The sequence below is a fragment of the Delphinapterus leucas genome, chromosome 2 (assembly GCF_059928025.1).
Source record: "Delphinapterus leucas isolate spDelLeu-1000000601 "Yukka" chromosome 2, BTC_Dleu_Yukka2, whole genome shotgun sequence".
NCBI lineage: Eukaryota > Metazoa > Chordata > Mammalia > Artiodactyla > Monodontidae > Delphinapterus > Delphinapterus leucas.
The window spans coordinates 40,360,507-40,379,487 of record NC_143130.1 but is presented as its reverse complement, the minus strand read 5'-3'; the positions used below and the strand labels follow the sequence as shown (position 1 = coordinate 40,379,487).

Genomic DNA, 18,981 nt, shown 5'->3' with positions numbered 1-18,981 from the left:
TCATTGCCCCCGCGATAGAGACCAGAAGAGCCTCAGAGTTTTTCAAAGGGGGACGCTTTTGGCATTGGGGGGAACAATGCTTCATGTAAAACTCTCCCCTGCCTTGCAGATGTCCAATCACTGTGGCAACCTGAAATGTCCCCACACATTTCCATAGGTCCCGTCGGGGTGAGAACCACTGAGCTGATGCTCCAGCCCTCACCCTCACTCAGGTGGGTGGTTCACGTGCCTCCACTCCGGACAATGAGTTCAAGGGCAGGTCTTCAGGGTGAAGAATTTTTTTGTTTGTTTGTTTTTTTAATTGAGGTAGAGTTGATTTACAATATTGTGTTAGTTTCAGGTGTACAGCAAAGTGATTCAATTATATATATATTTTTTTTTTCAGATTCTTTTCCACTGTAGGTTATTACAAGATACTGAATACAGTTCCCTGTGTTATATAGTAAATCCTGTTGTTTATCTATTTTATATATAGTGCTATGTATATGTTAATCCCTTACACCTAATTTATCCCTCCCCTCCCCTGAGCTTTTCTAAGAGAAGGGACAAAAATCCTCTGTCTGAGCTCCCCAACCAACACCAGCAACCATATACATCTGGGCTTTTCCAGATGAGAGGAACAGAGTCGCCATTTTGCCAAAACCACTGAACATTGGGGTCCTCAGTTACCTACAGCCAAACGCATTGCTAACTGCTACAAGTGGAGAAACAGAGGCACAGAGAGGTCAAGTCATTCACCCAGGTTCTCTTTCCTGGTGAGCAGTGGAGGCGGGATTCATACCCAGACATTCTGGGTCCAGCGGCCCCACCCTAACTACTGAGCTAGGCTGACTCTGAGCCCTGCAGAAGGCTTAGCCTAATTCCACGCGTAGGTGCCTGAGTGCATCTTTCTTCCCCTGAGGAGAGGGTTCATTCCTGTCATCAGATTCTCAAAGGGTCCATAATATGAATAAGAAACCTCCTTCTTTTGTTTGTTTATTTTTGTGCCACTCATTTTCCAGGTAATAAAGGTAAACTCCAAGAAGAGAAATGACTTGCCATGTTGGAGACCAAGCTGAGATGGTAAGTGGGCCTCACCTGCAATTCTGTGCCTTTTCTATTGCCCCCCACCCCATCCCTTCCTCCCAGCCCTTATGGCCCCACCTCACAAAGGCCTGGACTGGGTGCAGTAGCCTCCTCATTGGCCTCCCTGCCTCTTGTTCTCCACTTTGCACATGGCCTGAGAGGCTCCTATTCAAGGCCTGCTGTGAATCTGCCCCAACTCAGCTCTAAATACTAGCATTTTCCTATATCTACTGTCTAAAAATGGCCACAGAAATATTTCTGGTCCCACATGGTCTTCTAAAAGCTTGCTGCTCCCTCTCCATTTCTCCTCTCCTTGAGATTGAGCAGGATTTAGTAGCTGCTTTTTTTTTTTTTTTTTAAGTAAATTTATTTATTTATTTTTGGCTGTGTTGGGTCTTCGTTGCTGCGCCCGGGCTTTCTCTAGTTGCGGTAAGTGGGGGCTACTCTTTGTTGCGGTGCGCTGGCTTCTCACTGCGGTGGCTTTTGTTGTGGAGCACAGGTTCTAGGCACGCGGGCTTCAGTAGTTGCAGCACGTGGGCTCAGTAGTTGTGGCGCACGGGCTTAGTTGCTCCACGGCATGTGGGATCTTCCCAGACCAGGGCTCGAACCCTGCATTGGCAGGCAGATTCTTAACCACTGCACCACCAGGTAAGTCCTAGTAGCTGCTTTGATGAAGAAAATGCAGCGGAAGTGATGCAGTGTGGGCTTCAAGGCTAGGTCACAAAAAGTGGTAAGTCTTCTGCCCCCCTCTCTCTATTTCTCCCTCTTGAACTTTGACCCCATCAGCCACGTTGTGAGGAAGCCCAGGACACACAGCAGGGCCTCATGTAGAAGTTCCAGCCAGTGCCCAGCTAAGATCTCTGCTGATCCGTCTCCAGCATCAATCACCCCATGGGAATGAAGGTGCCTTCAGGGTTGCAGCCCTTTGCTTTCAAGTCCTCCAGCTGAGGCTCCAGATGCTGTGGAGCGGACACAAGCTGGCCCCTCGGAGCCCTGTCCCAATTCTTGGCCCACGGAATCTGTGCGCCTAGTGAAAAATGTATCACTCCCTCGAATAGGAGACCACTAAGGGTTTGGACTTGGAGTTGAGGGGAGCTGTAGATGCTTCTGAGCAGGGGAGCTGTGTGACTACAGCGCTGGGCTAAGAAAGCCTCTGAGGCCACGTGCAGAGTGGAGAACAAGAGGCAGGGGGGCTACTGCACTGGTCCAGCCCTTTGTGAGGTGGGGCCATTGGATGGGGAGGAGGGGACAGGGGGCAGAAGAGAAAGAGCTCAGAATTGCAGGTGAGGCCCACTTACCATCTCAGCTTGGTCCCCAATGTGGCAGGCAAGTCATTTCCCTTCTTGGAGCTTACCTTTATTACTTGTAAAGTGAGTGAGACAAAAAAAAAAAAAAAAAAGAAAGGTTTTTTTTCCTCCCATTTCTTCACATGTAAATTCTCCCCAGTGCTCAAGGCCCAGCCTGTGTCTCACCTCCCCATGGTCAGCCCCTTCAGGTGGGCTCTCTCTCCTCCCGAAGGCTCTGGTTTTGCTCCCACCTCTCATGTCTTGCCTTGAACACATGTCCTGTTTGCTGTATCTAATTGATAATTCACTTCTATTTTGCTTACTTTAATTGCCAGGCCATTTCCACTGCATGACTGTCTCTTACTTTGATGATGTTTCCAATTTCCCTCCCGGGGCACTCAGATGAGAGCTTCTGTAGAGTCTGTACTTGGGGGAGGAAAGGCTAGGTCATGGATATGCTTGCCTTCAACCTGGCAAGATACCACATCATGCCCCTGTCAAGTGGCCTTATCTGTTCCTCCACCAGCCGTGGGGGCCACATTGGGTAGCGCCAGTTTTGTTTTGTTTTAATTTTTGCCAATTTGATGGGTGAGACATAATATCTCGTTGTTGTTTTAATTTACATTTCTCTGATACCAGCAAGGTAGAGCCTCTTTTCTCATATGATTATTGGCCATACATACGGGTTTCTTTTCCTAGGAGGTATTTGTTCACAACTTCTGCTGAATTTTCTGTTGGGTTGGTTGTCTTCTTGATTTGCAGAAGTCCTTTATATATTCTGGAAACCAATCTCCTGCTGGTCGTATGTATTGCAAGTATCTCCTCCCAGATTGTGGCATATCTTTCAATCTTGTTTATGGTATTTTTTGTTGAACTGAAGATTTGAATGTTAATGTCATCAAACTCATTATATTTTCCTTCACAGCTGATGCTTTTTGCACCTACGATATTCTTCCCTATCAAAAAGCACAGGGAAGCTCTCCGAGTTGCTGGTTGCATCCTATTTCTTGGCGTGGGTGCAGAGTACAAAGCTGGGTTCACTTTGTGAAATTTTATGGAGCTGCACACTTATAATGTGCACTTTTTAAATGCATATTCTAATTAACAAAAGGTTTGTTTAAAAAAGAAATACTTCCTTACCCTGAGGTCATAAAAATATTCTCCTAGATTTTCTTCTAAATGTGTTAAAAATTTTGTTATTCACAAGTAAGCCTGGAATCCACCTGGAGTTGTGTGTGTGGTGTTAGTTGGGGATCTAATTTTACTTTTTCCATATGGATCACCACTTGTCCCAACACCATTTATAAAAGAGTCTGTCTTTTCCCCACTGGTTGGTGATGCCTCCCCGTCATATAGCAAGTTCTCGTTTATGCACAGTTCCACCCCTGGGCCTTTCTTCTCTTCTTCTGTTCATTTTATCTCTTTATAGCCTGATGCTGAAGGTGGTCTGCTTAATTTCCTTAAAAGGTTTTTTAAAAAAATAAATTTATTTATTTATTTTTGGCTGCGTTGGGTCTTCACTGCTGCGCACAGGGCTTCTCTAATTGCAGCGAGCAGGGGCTACTCTTCTTTGTGGTGCACGGGCTTCTCACTGCAGTGGCTTCTCTTGCTGCGGAGCACGGGCTCTAGGCACGCAGGCTTCAGTAGTTGTGGCTCACAGGCTCTAGAGCGCAGGCTCAGTAGTTGTGGCGCAGGGGCTTAGTTGCTCTGCCACATGTGGGATCTTCCCGGGCCAGGGCTTGAACCCATGTCCCCTGCATTGGCAGGCGGATTCTTAACCACTGTGCCACCAGGGAAGTCCCAAAAGTTTTAATATTTAGTAGGACACAGTGGAGGACTTGAAGACGGGAAATGGTGCAGTCAGAATGACGCTGTGTCGAGGTCACTTTGATGATTGAAGAAATGGATTTTAGAGGCCAAGGCAAAGGGTCAAGAGTCCAGCTGGTGGCTGCTGCAGTATCCAAGCCAGAGGGGAGCAGCATGGCCGAGGCGTGGGCTGATGTTGGATGTGTAATGGATGTAAAGCAGACAGGATTTGCTGATGGATCAGAAAAATTGGGGATCAAAGATGACTCCTTTTTTTTTTGGCCAAAGTAGCTGGTGGTGCCATTTGCTGAGATGGGAAGGTCTGGGGTGAAGCTGACAGGTGGGCCCTTAGAAAGTGCCTGACAAATGAATGAATGAATGAATGAATGAGTGGGGGTTGGTGGGGGGAGTGAGCCGGCAGGGCCACCCCACCTCCTGCAGCCCTTCCATCTGATGCCTTAGGGAGGATTAAGCACCATCCTCCTAGTTTAACACCATTAGTTGTTTCAGCACATGTGTGTCATTTCTCCCAACCACTGTCATCGCTGGTGGGGAGGAACATCTTCCCTGTCCGTGCGATGGCACCTCCCCACCCCCACCCTGGCTCAGAGCAGGGCCCCCAGATTCATGGTCCCAGGACACTGGCCTCCAGACTCACAGGAGGCGCGAGGCACCTGGGGAGGACTGAGCAGGCCGCTGAGGCTGCAGGACCAGCTTTGTTACTCAACTCCCTCCTCAGTAAAGGAAGTGGCCTGGGTGAGTCTCCATGTCATTTGAGGGTGGGGGGTGGGCGGGGCCTGTGCTATCAGCCAGGGTGAAGGAAGGAGCCCCTGGCACGTGGGCATGAAGGAGGCCCTGCCACCACTGTGGAGAAGCTTATAGCCTCAGAGGCCCTGCCTGTGTGTGGGGCCTCAGACCAGGGCGGGTTTTTTTGCTCTGTTTACAGCCTGCTTCTGGCTCATCAGCCCCGGCTATCATGAAAACACCTTTAGTCCATAAAACGTGGAAAATTGCATCTGAGCACTCAAGCTGAGTCATTTTTCTGAGCAAGCCTTCAGTCGGGGCAGTGTTTTGGGTGGGGTGGGGCTCTGTGTAGGTCTGCGTTTAGCCTGTGGGCAGCCCCAGGTGGCCTGGCCAGCCGGCCAGCTCGAGGCCCAGGGTGCAGGCTTCGTTCTTAAAATCAAGAACGATTTTAAGCCTCTTGTGTGTGTTGAGAGTGAAGCCCTGACACCAGGATGGCTGAAGAGCAGGGAGGGACCCCTGGGTTCTCAAGTCGCCAGATAAAAATGGGGGCGTGTTGGGCCGGGGTGGGGGGAAAGATGAGGAAGAGAAAGGGCAGGGAGTGTCTCAGCTGGGGGTGGGGAGGAAGGCCAGGCTCAGCCTGTGTCCTTCGCTGCCCGTGCACCCGGGAGCCCTTGGCTTGAGCACTGTCCATCCCACCACAACCCTGGCCAGGGGTGACCTTCACACTGGGGCCCGGCATGACTCTTGGCTGTAAGGGAAGGAGGGACAAGGGTGGGAGAGGAGAAACCAGTCTTTCTTAAGCAACTACTTCATGCCAAGCCCTTGGCTAAGCTTGTTCTTAGGGCCTCGCGCCTGGTCCAAGAATGCTGGATGCTTGCCGGCTGCAACGCCTTGGGCCAGTGACTTCACCTCCTAAACGTTCTGTCCTCATCTGCCTCATCTTCCTCATCTGGCCTCAGGCTTGTTGTGAGGATCAAGTGAGATGATGCAAAGGCACAGTCAATAAATGGCCCTTCATGTTTTTATAAACAGTAATGATATGGTTCACATTTATTGAGTACACCCTGTACCAGGCTCTATGCTAAGTGTTTTCCTCACAGTAACTGACTTGATCCCCCCCAGCAACTCTGAAGTAAGTTTAGTCCCATTTTATAGCTGAAAACACTGAGGTGCAGAGACATTAACTTGTCCAAGGCCACAGGAACACTAACGCTGGAGCCAGAATTCTGACCCAGGGGATAATAATTTATGTATTATTAAATACATCAAGTCAGTTGGATTAAATTGGTGTTTCTCAATGTGAATTCTCCAGAACCTTTGCCTTTGCTCCATTTAAAAACTTTGCTTCACCATCCGATAAGCATGTACAATGCTGGAACATTGCATTCTCCTTCTGAGAGATTCATGGGTCACTCTGATATATCAAAGGCTCTCAGATGTGCTGTGATGAAAAGGGAAAAAGCAAAGAAGCTGTTTATGTTTAACTCAGCATTTCCAAGCTTGTCTGCTCTCAGAGCCTTATTTCTGAGATGCCCTTAATAAGATGAAGCTGGAGACATACACATTTTCACGAGGCACTGCTGACCTTCAACTGCTGCGTCACAGGTCTTTTACTGTCTTATGGGGGCACCCTGTGGACCACCCTGGTTTAAGGACCCTGTATTGTTCCTTTGTTCTCTCATTCATTCATTCAACAAATGTCTCTTGAGTTCTCACAGGCACAATGACAGGTAGAGAAGATGCAACTTCTATTTATTTATTTATTTTTGGCTGCACTGCGAGGCATGCAGGATCTTAGTTTCCCAACCAGGGACTGAACCCATGTCCCCTTCAGTGGAAGCACAGAGTCTTAACCACTGGACTGCCAGGGAAGTCCCAAGAAGATGCAACTTCTTTTTTAAGAATCTCATAGTCTGACGGAGGAGACAGTGTGATCAGAAGTTGCAGGGACTGGGGGGCTGAGTGGATGGCACCTACCCCGCCTGGAGCCAGGGAGGGCATCCTTGAGGAGGCGTGGCCTCAAGCAGGTCAGGTGAAGGACGTTGGGTGGTCAAGGCTGAAGGCGAGTCTTTGTACAATCTGTGGAAAAGCTCTGCAGTATCTCAACTTGCAGGACATCCCTGGGATTATCGGATTCCAGTCTATGAAGGCTATTTTACAGCTCTGCACATTGCAGGTAACTGATAGTGATTCAAACTAATTCCTGTCTATGCTGTAGATTCTGAACCGACCTGTAGAACAGACTGACTTCCCCTCCTCAGTATTGCCTCTGTGTCCACATTCATTTCAATAGTCCTGATCAATAAATGTGTCTGTTCTTCACATTCTCTTTTGAACTGATTATAATACCTCTCTTATTGATTTGGGAGTATAATACACTTTCTTTTTTTTTTTTTTTTTTTTTGTGGTACGTGGGCCTCTCATTGTTGTGGCCTCTCCTGTTGCGGAGCACAGGCTCCGGACGCGCAGGCTCAGCAGCCATGGCTCACGGGCCCAGCCGCTCCGCGGCATGTGGGATCTTCCCGGACCGGGGCACGAACCCGTGTCCCCTGCCTCGGCAGGCGGACTCTCAACCACTGCGCCATCATGGAAGCCCATAATACACTCTTTAACACCTGTTCATTTTTATATATGTGTGACAGTCACGATTCTACCTCTTTCTAAAAGGACAGTAGCAGGAGGCTCCCCAGGCAGAGGGACACACAAGCAAAGGCCGGGAGGCTTGCCCTCAGCACCCAGCAGTGAGCAGCGGGTGGGATGACCCAGATCCTCACCAGAGCAGACGGTCAGGAGTTGCCGAAATGGGCTGGTTTTTCAGCCTCCACTTAGGAAGGGTGGAGGCAGCTGGAGTAAAACGAAAACATGCTAGTTGCCAGGCATCGATGTGTATGGAAACTGGGGATTGCGCGGCTCTGTGTCACCTCCTGATTAGTGTGTCTGCAGGGGAGTTGAATGCACTTCTGCAGTGGGATCCATTGCATCTTCTGACACCGCCATTGAAGCACTCTTTCCTCACCCGCGGTCAGGGAGCAGACAATCGGCATGGCCACTCTGTTTAATGAGCTCGCCCTGGCGCACAGACGCAGGGAAAACTTACTAAGAACAGAAGTGAGCAGGGACACCTGAAGCCTTGTGTCTGAAACCAGGCTTGTTAGAATCCCCAATCCTAGGCACCAGAGCCCTTAAGTTAATTAGCTAAAAAAATTCCTGAAATGCACAAAAGAAGGTGAAAGAAACTGGACTCTCTATCTAGGAATGTCATATAATATATGTACCATTTGAAGGAAGCTGGCTTGGGCTCCTCCAGCCTCGCCCCAAGTGACCTCAGGCTCTGGGGGAAGGATTTCTTCATTTCTCTTCCTCCTCTCTTGTTAATTTGTTGCTGGTAGCTCTGGCTGAAGTGCTGATGGAACCCCCCTTTCCTGTCCTCCCCAGGGTGGGTCCTGTTTGGGGGCCCTCGGCCAGGCACGGCTTTGTCCCCATTCCCTGCCGGTGTGCCGCTGTCAGGGTGTTCAGTGGGGCACAGCACTGGGCATCTGTGATGTGCCAGGCTCTGTGCTGGGTACCCATGACCCAGACCCACTCTGCTGTCACAGAGCTCACTACCATGCAGAAGGGTCAGGGCTGTGGGCACAGGGGAGGCCCCATTGGATGTTCCTGCATCAGTGAGGGACCCCGTGTAGGCAGCTGAGGGGCCAGAGCTGGCAAAGGGGAAGGAAATGGCCATCCAGTCTCAGTACCTGCCCAGACTGGCTTCTGAGCTCACGTAGACACTCTGGACAGACTCCCAGGAATGCAGGGAATAGGGCTGAGGGACTGGGGCGATGGCTGGACCCATTTCCCTGGGACTGGGTGGTCACCGCGCCTTCCCTGAACCCCTCAGGCCTTCTGCATGGGTGGGGCCCCTACATCCCCTTCTTCCCTGGCAGGCAGCCCAGCAGGAACCTCTCTGCTCCCCAAGCTCTGCTTTCTTGTTTGAGTTGCATAACAATCTGCCCACACCAGCTCTGTACCTTGTGCACCCAAGACTGCAGCCCAGCACTGACCTTTGGCTAAAAAACCCAACTAGCCAACCAAACAGACCTCTGGCATAGGGAAAGGCTATTGGTGGTTCTGGGCAGTCTTTCTGGGCAACTGGCTCTTGGGGACTGGCTGGGCCTGGAGTGAGCTTGGGTGAGTCCCAGTGAGGGGTCCTCCTGGAAACTGTGTCCTCCTGGCGAGAGGCCCAGCATCCCATCTGTGGGGCCTGCCTGGAGAATTTATCCTACACACACACACACACACACACACACACACACACACACACACACACACACTCATGCAAAGGGATGTCATCACAAGGGTAGTCATCACAGCACTGTTGTCTTAGCAAGACTAGAAATAACCTACATATCCAACAGTGGGGGATGGGGGATAAGGGATTCTGGGCGTCCCCTCAGTGGAGTGCTGCAAGCCCGGAAAAAGAACGAGAGTCCCTGGAGTGTGCTCACAGGGGAGGGGGCAGCTCCTCTGTGCCCATCCCTCAGAGGCTGCCATAAACCCTGCAGCCGGGGCTCCCATGTCCCTCAGAGGCCCCCTCCCCATGCAGCCTCACTCAGCGCCCTCTGCATCACACTGCTCTGTCCCTGCTGGGTACTGGGGCTGGGGCAGAAAGGTGAGCTGGAAGACCTCAGAGCCAGGTGGGCTGCCAATCCCAGCTGTGTGGCCTACAGCAACCCATTCGCTGCTTTTTTGCCTCAGTCTCCCCATCTGTAAAATGGGGACAATTTACCTACCTCGCAGGTGAGGTGAGCACCTGGTACACAGAGTAGGTGTCCGACAGAGGGGAATGTGACTTTCAAGTTCTGCCCAGTGGGAACTGTGGGCGTGCAGATCAGAGGCCGGGTGGGTTCAGGAAGGTGGGGGAGCCGCGGGCAGGGAGGAGCAGGGGCTCAGGCTGCAGCCTTGCCTGTCACACGCTCTGTGTGCGCCCACAGCAGACGAGGGGAAGAGTTCACGCCGCTGTTTCCTGAGGGAGGAGGAGGCACATCAGGGGACACAAGGTGACAGCCCCAGCCCTCACCCCGCCCCCCTCAGCCCCCGCCTGTATGGAGATTCACCTGGCACTGCTGGGGTGGTGGCGACCTCAATTCACCCACGGGTGCTGGGGGCTTGCCCCAGAGCTGCGTTTGCTCAGTGAGCTCGCTACGTGAATAGAGAAAACGATTCGAGGGAACTTCTGGGGGAGCTGGTGGATACTGTGTGGGGTGATGCTTCCCAGGGTTCTAAGGGGCACAGGGTATGCTGAGCTGGAAGGCACGGGGGTCTGAGAAGGAAGTTCCCACTGGGCCTGGAGGCCGGGGACCCAGCCCTGCCCGGGGTCCTCCATGGTGTCTGAGGGTGTCCGACCCCCTGGACCCACAGACCCTCAGTGGGCTCTGTAGGTAATCTCTTTCCCCTCAGGAAAGTTGGACTTTTTTTCTCGATTAAACTCTTCATCACTTTTCTTTTGTTACTGACTTGATGATTTCCCCCTTTCACTTCCCCTCCTCCTTTAAGCTTATATCTCATTGTTATTCTTTTAATATACTTTAAAATAAGAAATACATGTTATCTTTTTTATATCTTTCAAGGACCCCATGAAGAAGATTTACAACGTCCTTATTAAAAACAAACAAACAGGGCTTCCTTGGTGGCCCAGTGGATAAGAATCTGCCTGCCAACACAGGGGATATGGATTCAATCCCTGGCCGGGGAAGATCCCACATGCCGCGGAGCAACTAAGCCCGTGCACCACAAGTACTGAGTCTGTGCTCTAGAGCCCGTGAGCCACAACTACTGAGCCCGCGTGCCTAGAGCCCGTGCTCTGCAACAAGAGAAGCCACTGCAATGAGAAGCCCATGCACCGCAACAGAGAGTAGCCCCCGCTCGCTGCAACTAGAGAAAGCCTGTGCGCAGCAACAAAGACCCAATGCAGCCAAAAATAAAACAAACAAATAAATAAATAAATTTATAAAACAAACAAACAAAAAGGGACTTCCCTTGCGGTCCAGTGGTTAAGACCTTGCACTTCCATTGCAGGTGGTGCAGGTTCTATCCCTGGTTGGGGAACTAAGATCCCACATGCCTCCACACAGAGCGGCCAACAAAAAAAAAAAACCAACCGAAAAAACAAACATACAATGTCCTTATTTTTCAGATGAGGAAATAGTCAGCGAGGACAAGGGACCTGGCTGAGGTCACCCTACTGGTAAGAGGCCAAGGCCCAGTCTCACTCACATGCCTTCCTGGCTCCCCGACACCAGGCCCTGGCTGGCACTGGGCCATAGGGCTGAGCAGAGCAGGCTGGCCCACGGGGGCCGGGGCAGTTCACAGCCCACAGAAGCGCGCAGGGGCCTGACCTGTGGGTTTGGGAGGTATGTCAGGGAGGCCTCCAGAGGAGGGGGTCTTGGGATCTAGGGGTGAGGGAAGAAGGGTAGGAAGGGGATTCTGGTGGAGGAAAAAGCATGTGCAAAGGCCAGGTGGTGTGGGGAAGGCAAACTTAGGCCAGGGTGGCTAGAGTGAGGGTGCAAATGGAGAAGGATGGGGTCAGGGCTGCACTCAAGAGGTGGGAGTGGGAGGTGAGGGTAGTGGAGTCAGATGGGGTTTGGTGCCCCCAAGGCTACAGGGAGGAGAACCCTGGCCGGGCACGTCCCAGACACTTACCAAGGCTGGGCCGGGCCCTCAGCTGCCTGGGTCCAGGGCCAGCTAGAATGGGCATCTTGTCTCACAGGCTTAGGATCCCAGGACAGGGACAGGAAACTCTGGCCAAGGGGCCAGGAGACAAGCTCAATGGTTCTTCCAGCCGAGATGGGCTGAAGATCCTGGAAACCAACTCCCCTCTTCAGCTCTTCCCAGGATTTAGGTGCCCAGGTTGGGATCTGCAGAGACTCTGGGTCCTCATGCTGCCTTCCTAAAAACCTTATTTACATTAAAGTGTTAATGACTCATACAGCTTAAAATGTAGTGGTTCTCAACTCCGGCTATTCAGAAGAATCATCTGAGGTGTGTGTGAAGGTAATGACCATTGTTTATATAAAAATGACACATGCTCATTCTCAGACAAAACAAAACAAGCAATCTAGAAAAGTACAAAGAAGGAAGCCATAAATCCCCCCATTAGAATGCCAACTTCCTGAGCACAGGATTTTTCTCTCTTCTGTTCTCTGCTGTATTCTCAGCTCCTAGAACTTTCTGGCACAGAGCGGATGCTTAATACAGCCCTTCATTTACTGTTAACATTTGGTGAACGTCATATGTACACAGGGAACTTTGGAGAGACAACAAGGTACAGGTAGAGAGTAAGGTAAATAGGTGGAAATAATTTTTAAAAATGGGATTGTACCACACGTGCTATGTTTTAAACTACTTAATTTTAATTGAGTTTAACAGAAAGAAAATGAAAAAATTGCTGAATCTTAAATAAATTTTTACTTTCCACAGAGGTATTAGTTCATAATGAATGTCTCTAACAGTAAGAAAAAAATTATGAAACTCATTAAGAGATTGGAGTCTTGGGGAAAAAGAATAAACCCTTCACTTTGGGCAGGCTCAGTATTTCTTGGGATGAAAAAGATGATCACTTCCTGTATACATCCTCCCTCCTCACACGCTACAGTTCCTGATTTTGATGCTAATATTTTCACTTTGTCAAGGTTTATAACACATACTCTGTTCTGCAACTATAATTCTCCTAGTATTTCGTCTTAGTCCTGTACTTAAATAGATTCCATTCCATTTTGTAAGCTCACTGTGCCCCTGAGTTTTGCACTCGGAGTCATTTCTTGGCTGAATCAGGAAAATCTGTGAAGGACTTTGAATGAGACCAACAACAAAAAAGACTGGTGGGTGTCCTGCATTTAGGGACTCATGCCATTCATTGTCTTTGAGCAAATCTAAGTTGTAGAAAACCTAGAGTAGGGCTTGTCCATCAGAAATGCAAATGGATTTTGTCCAGTGGAATACAACTGACTGCTGTCTGTGGCCATTCATCAGTTTTACACGTATATGTAAATTCATTTCAGTATTTCTTATCTGCCTATATATGTGTGTGTTGTTCCAATTTTCCTTTGAATCAATTGGAAAATATTACTTGTTCCCTAATTACTTAATGAGTTTAATAAAAATTTTTGACATGTGTTCATTTTATATTGTCTGAGAGTCATGATTTTACCTTTGAAAAATGGACACTTTTTTTTTGGCTGTGCTGTGTGGCTTGCGGGATTTTAGTTCCCCAACCAGGGACTGAACCTGGGGCCATGGCAGTGAAAGTGCCGAATCCTAGCCACTGGACCGCCAGGGAACTCCCCAAAACGAACACTTTTAATGGTTAGCTAGATTTCACGGCTGAGTATGTTTTTTTTTTTTTTTCTTCAAAAAAAGGCTCAAGGGTGCTATTTTCCTCGACCCTTTCCATGTTGTCTACGAATCCAAACAACCTCACTAGGTGTCAAATTCTTGGTTTCCCCCTTTCCATACCACTTCGAACACTCAGCTCCCTTGTCTTCTGGTCCTGAATGTTGCTGTGGAAAAATCTGAGGCTGTCAACCAAAAAAAAAAAAAAACAAAAAAAAACAACCCTCACAAGGCTACAAATAAGGAAAGAGTTTATTTGGGGTCTTAAGGATTTTAAGTCAGGAGACACAGACTTGGGTAAAACCAAAGAAGTGTTCCAGGGGAGAGGAAGAGTCAGGGGCTTGTAAAGGCAAAAGCCACGAGGCTGTACTGACGCAAGAAAGGAAATATTTGTCCTTAAGGGATTGGCTGTCATGAATTATTTGAGGGTAAGGGTCCAATAAGTATCTGGAGTTTCTGGGACATTGGACAGATGTTCTGGATGCCTGTGTTAAGACGAGAAGATTCCATCTGGGCTGAGGCGTGCTTAAGTCACACTCCCTCAGTGGCCTCCGGCTCCATTTTAGAGAGCTCCCTTAGCAATACTGACTCCATTTTTATTTTCTTTTCATGAGGCCAGACTGATTTTTCTCTCCCCTCATTGTTGACTTGGTTTTTCCTCATGGGTGCCTGAAGGGTTGTTTTCTTTATCCTTAAAGTCCAGCAACTCCACTGGATTCAGTGTGCTCCCGGTGTCGATCAGTCTGAATCCCTCTTGTACCCTTTCAATCAAAACAGTGGGTTCTCTCTTTGTTTCAGGGAGAGTTTCTCTAAACATTCTTTTGCTTTAGCTGTTGGATAATCTACTTCAGGGACTCCAAGACCTCTGAGGTGGGAAGGTCTGTGTTCCATAATGATCATCTTCTCTTTAGTTGTTTGAATTTATGTGTCCTCTTTCTCTGAATTCACTGTGACTAGTTCAAGTTTCTCTCTGTGCCATGAATTTGCTTTTCAGACCTGGGCCCTGTGTTGCAACTCCATTTTTAGATGTGCAGTGGTCCTGCTTGGGTCCTTAGTGTGTGTCCTTTCCTCTTCAAGCTCTCTTTGCATCTCCTGATGCTATATATATATATATTTTAAATTAATTAACTTATTTTTGGCTGCGTTGGGTCTTCGTTGCTGCGCGCGGGCTTTCTCTAGTTGCAGCGAGCGGGGGTTGCTCTTTGTTGTGGTGCGCAGGCTTCTCATTGGGGTGGCTTCTCTTGTTGTGGAGCACAGGCTCTAGGCACACAGGCTTCAGTAGCTGTGGCTCGCGGGCTCTAGAGTGCAGGCTCAGTAGTTGTGGCGCAAGGGCTTATCTGCTCCACGGCATGTGGGATCTTCCCGGACCAGGGCTCGAACCCGTGTCCCCTGCATTGGCAGGTGGATTCTTAACCACTACGTCACCAGGGAAGCCCCTGATGCTATTTTTTAATCATCTCTCCTCTGTGCTCTTTTTATATCCGACTCATCTTCTCATTAACTCTTCTCTCTCCTGAAGCTATTAGTTTCAGGGAAGCTGCCTTTGATCCTCAGCCCCATCCCCTCCCAGCCGTGCCCTCATAAGATTTCCTTCCCCTTCCTGGCAGTTGGCAGGGTGGCCTTGTGAGTTCTTTTCATCTTGTTCAGTTAATTTAGCAACTCCACCACTTCTCACATGGGAACCAGGCTGCCTTCCCCCAGAAAGACGGTTTCGAGAGCTGTGTTGTTTTTAGTCTGCTTTTTGGGAGCCCAAATGTGCAGGGGCTGGGGGAGACTCCCCACACCGAGGCCACCCTTGCTGGGGGCACAGGTCTTCTGTTTCCTGCCATCCCTCACATACCCTGCACCCCAGACCCCCTCTGCCCAGCCAGTCAGGCCTGTGTCCTACTCCCATGTCCCAGGCAGCCCAGGATTCGTGAGGACAGAGGGCCCTGGAGGCCACTGCTCTGGAGATTGTTGGCTCATTCTCTTCATAACTTGTCGTTGTTGCTCACTTTGTCAGGTACTGGGGTAGGGAGAGTCTGTGTTCTCCCCTCACTCTGCCTTCTAAAGTCTGAAATCCTCTCCTAGGCAGCCTCTTAACAAATGCAAATCTCCAGGTCCTGCCCACCCAGAGGCCTAGAGGCCCAGAGACTTGGATTCTGTGGGTCTGGGTGGGACCTCTCCCTTCCCATCCCAAGTGATGTGGGTGTACAGGTCAGGGTTGAGGACTGCTGAGTCATTTACCAGGGCCATCTACATTTTTGTCAGATTAAAGGAATGTGTCTCTGATTATGTAAAATCACATGGCTATGAACATTTCATAGTTTTGGAATGTCCTAGTGGGTGGGCATATTGGATCATTCATTCTATTGGTGAGGATTCGGAGGCCCAGAGAGGGAAGTGACTTGCCCAAGGTCACGTAGCAAGTCAGCAACAGGTTTGAAGAACTGAACAGACAGGTTTGAAGAACTGGAAATTCCAACCCCAGATATGGGGCCTCGGGATCAGGGTAGCCAACCTCAGAGAGCAGGAAGGTCTCTGCCTGTGGCATGAGCAGCTCACTTCCCATCTTGGGGCCTTGAAGAGAATATATGGTTGTGGCCCTTCCCCTGGGGAAATTCGGTCCGGAGCGTCACTGGGGACGGGGGCCAGGCCAGGAGGCACACCACCAATCCAAGCCCTCCCAGGAGGAGTGACCCCACTTCCCCTCATGCCTGCCTCACCCCATTCACCCACTGTCCCATAGCCACGCTCTCATCACCAGGCCAGGACCTGGTCAGGACCTTGGGCCAGGTGGCAGGTTGAGTTGTCCTGGTGAGGAAGCAGCATCCGAATAGGTGGGGAATCTGGGATCAAGGCTAAAGAAGGGTCGGTCAGGCCTTTCTGGGAGGGTCCCCCACCTGCCCAGGGAAGGGGCTGCAGGAGCAGTATGGGCCAGGACAGGGCAGTGCAGCTTGACCCTCCATCAAGAGGATGGGCCAGGGACTTCCCTGGAGGTCCAGTGGTTAAGACTCTGCGCTTCCACTGCAGGGGTGTGGGTTCAATCCCTGTCAGGGAAGATCCTGCATGCCGTGGGACTTGGTCAAAAAAAAAAAGGATGGGCCAGGAGCCTCTGGGCAGCTGGGTCGAGCTCTCAGCGTGTCCTGGGTGTTGTCAGCCCCTGGCCTGTTCTCGTCCTGCCCCACCAGCCTGGTGACATCAGGCAGCCTGAGGAGAATCCCGGGCCCAACACCTGCCTGGTTTCAGGGCTCAGCTGCCTCAGGGACTAGCAGGACCCTCTCACAGGTTGCGGTAAGGGTGGATTCCTGTAAAGGCATGGGAAGCGCGGGCTTCCTGTAATGGAGCTGCTGAGCTCGGAATAGATCCATTCCACAGGGAAACAAGAAATACTTGATTGGAGTATTTTTGTGAGGAGATGGGGAAAAGGAATCTCATCCTTCCCCATAATAAAGCTGCAACTGCTTTTCTCTCTGGGCCATTTCTGCTCTTTCCTTGCTAAACGCCCCCTCCTCCTCCTCTCCCACCCCCACCTGGATTCCTCTCTGTTGTTCAATCCCAGCCCTCTGTTTGCACAGCTCTTACCAAAACAGGGGGGGCTGACAGTAGACCCCGAGGGTGTCCCGCTGAGTGTGTGAATGAGGACGGTGGCCACGGCTTGCCCAGCGCTTGCCATGCTCTGGGAAGTCCAGGAAGCGAGCCTGTGGCAGGACCATCCTGACCCCATTAGACACAGGAGCGCCCAGGGAGGAAGTGCCAATTTGGGATTCAGACTCAGGCCACCCAGGCCCCAGCTGCTGCTGCAGCTGACCTTGAACCCATCACAACATGCACGGGCTTCTTGGCTCTACAGCAAGCCCAGAAGGAGACAGGCCAGGTATCTACCACCATCCCACCAAATCCCATTTTTCAGATGAGAAAGCGAGGCTAAGGGAAGCTAAGGGCTCACGTGGCTGATATGCCCCAGAGCCTGCACTCACCCTGTTCTGCAGCTCTTTCGACTGTTTTAGTCTGAGCTGCACCATGGACTCTGTACACCTCTCCATGCCCGATCCTCCAGCTGTCCCGGCCACCCTGCCGAGCACACCATCTGCTTGGTCTGTGATGGGGCAGCTCCCTTCCTCTTCCCCAAGGCTTGTCTCCCCCACCAGATTGCAGGCAGCCGGTCATTATGGCGAACTGTCATCAGGCTTTTTTGCCTGGTGTTCACAATTCCTAATTTGTTCTCCCCATTTTGTAGTGTCGAGTCCTCTCCTCACTTTGGAGAAGGCTTGGCTCTCAGGTAAGGAGGTGCAGAGCTAGCTCAGTCCTGGGTCTTGGTTTCAGGGAGCCCCTGTGTGCTCCTGGGAGGAGCTGTACTGTCCAGGGAGCCTGCTGAGGCCTTCTTCAGTCTCTCTGAGGCAGGGTCTCTTAACTTTTTAGGGGTGCTGGCCTCTTTGACCATCTGAAGAAAGTCGTGGCCCTCCTCCCAGAAATCTGCACAGACATACAAAAAGAGTACATACAATTTAGAGGTTTATACGCCCTCTGACATCCATCCCTGGGTCTTCCAGGGGTTCCTAGAGTCTGTATTGAGACCTCCTATGTTAGGAGGTGCTCTCTGCCAGTTTCCAGAACCCAGAATCTGGTTGCTTATGACGATTAGATAGCTGGATGTGTCCATGCCTGAAGGAAGCTTTTTTTTTTTTTTTTTTTTTTTTTTGCTTTTTGTAGATTCATTTACTGCTTTAAAGTTTTTAATGGTTCGGCAGTTACAGGAATTTTTTTTTAATCAGAAAGAAAAATATTTACATCTCAAATACAAAAGAAAATTTTAAATTATTCTTGGTTGATCTCTAAAACCCAACCACTTACATGCTCATGATTTTTTTTTTACCAACTCACTTTATCTATTCAACATGTGCATCCTGTGTACTTACTAAACATTTACTTGCACTTGTATTTTCTGTGTCAGGTTTATTCTCTCACCCTGGAGAGAGATTTCACATGTTGCTTCCTCTTCTCAATTGCATTGTCAGGATTAAGGCTTATGGCATCAAAAGTTCCTTTGTCAATACAAATATGAAATCCAGACAGCTTCGTGGAAGGATTCAAAAAGGCTTCTTTTTTTATAACTTAAAGAAAAAATCAATTAATTAATTTTTGGTTGCATTGGGTCTTCATTGCTGCACGTGGGCTTTTCTCTAGTTGCGGTGAGCAGGGGCTACTCTTCACTGTGGTGTGCAGGCTTCTCATTGCAGTGGCTTCTCTTGTTGTGGAGCATGGGCTCTAGGCGCACGGGCTTCAGTAGTTCTGGCACGTGGGTTCAGTAGTTGTGGCTCTCGGGCTCTAGAGCGCAGGCTCAGTAGTTGTGGCACACGGGCTTAGTTGCTCAGCAGCATGTGGGATCTTCCTGGACCAGGGCTCGAACCCGTGTCTCCTGCATTGGCAGGTAGATTCTTAACCACTGAGCCACCAGGGAAGCCCCCAAAAGTCTTCTACGTTCAACATAATGTTAGATAAACCTTCTTTCTCTATAATACTTCCAGAAAGCTGTATTGCAGAAGGAGAGTAATCCATTTCAGAAGTATTAGAGAAACAAAATTTTGCCTCCTATTCTTTTAGTGATCTCAAGCCATATTCTTCAAGATCTTCATTTTCTCCCAGTTTCCCTCATTTCCTTCTCTATCAGACCAACAAGGTTAGCCAGTAAAACGCCATTCCCGTTCCAGCATCAAGCACTGATGCA

General features: G+C 49.8%; 1 protein-coding gene across 8 annotated transcripts in view; it reads right to left on the bottom strand.

Annotated features, from left to right (window-relative positions):
* Nucleotides 1-2,447: 2,447 nt before the first annotated feature.
* The window catches only part of BLM (BLM RecQ like helicase), a 112,352-nt gene continuing 95,818 nt past the window's right edge, over nt 2,448-18,981 (bottom strand). For 6 of the 8 annotated variants that reach the window (XM_089906761.1, XM_089906763.1, XM_089906764.1 and 3 more), the window contains one exon: nt 13,509-17,729. The gene's annotated coding sequence lies outside the window, so the exon portion shown is untranslated. Of the gene's footprint in view, nt 9,910-13,508; nt 17,730-18,981 lie in introns of those variants that run through there. The other 2 variants (XM_089906762.1, XM_022564002.3) reach the window with 2 other exon arrangements.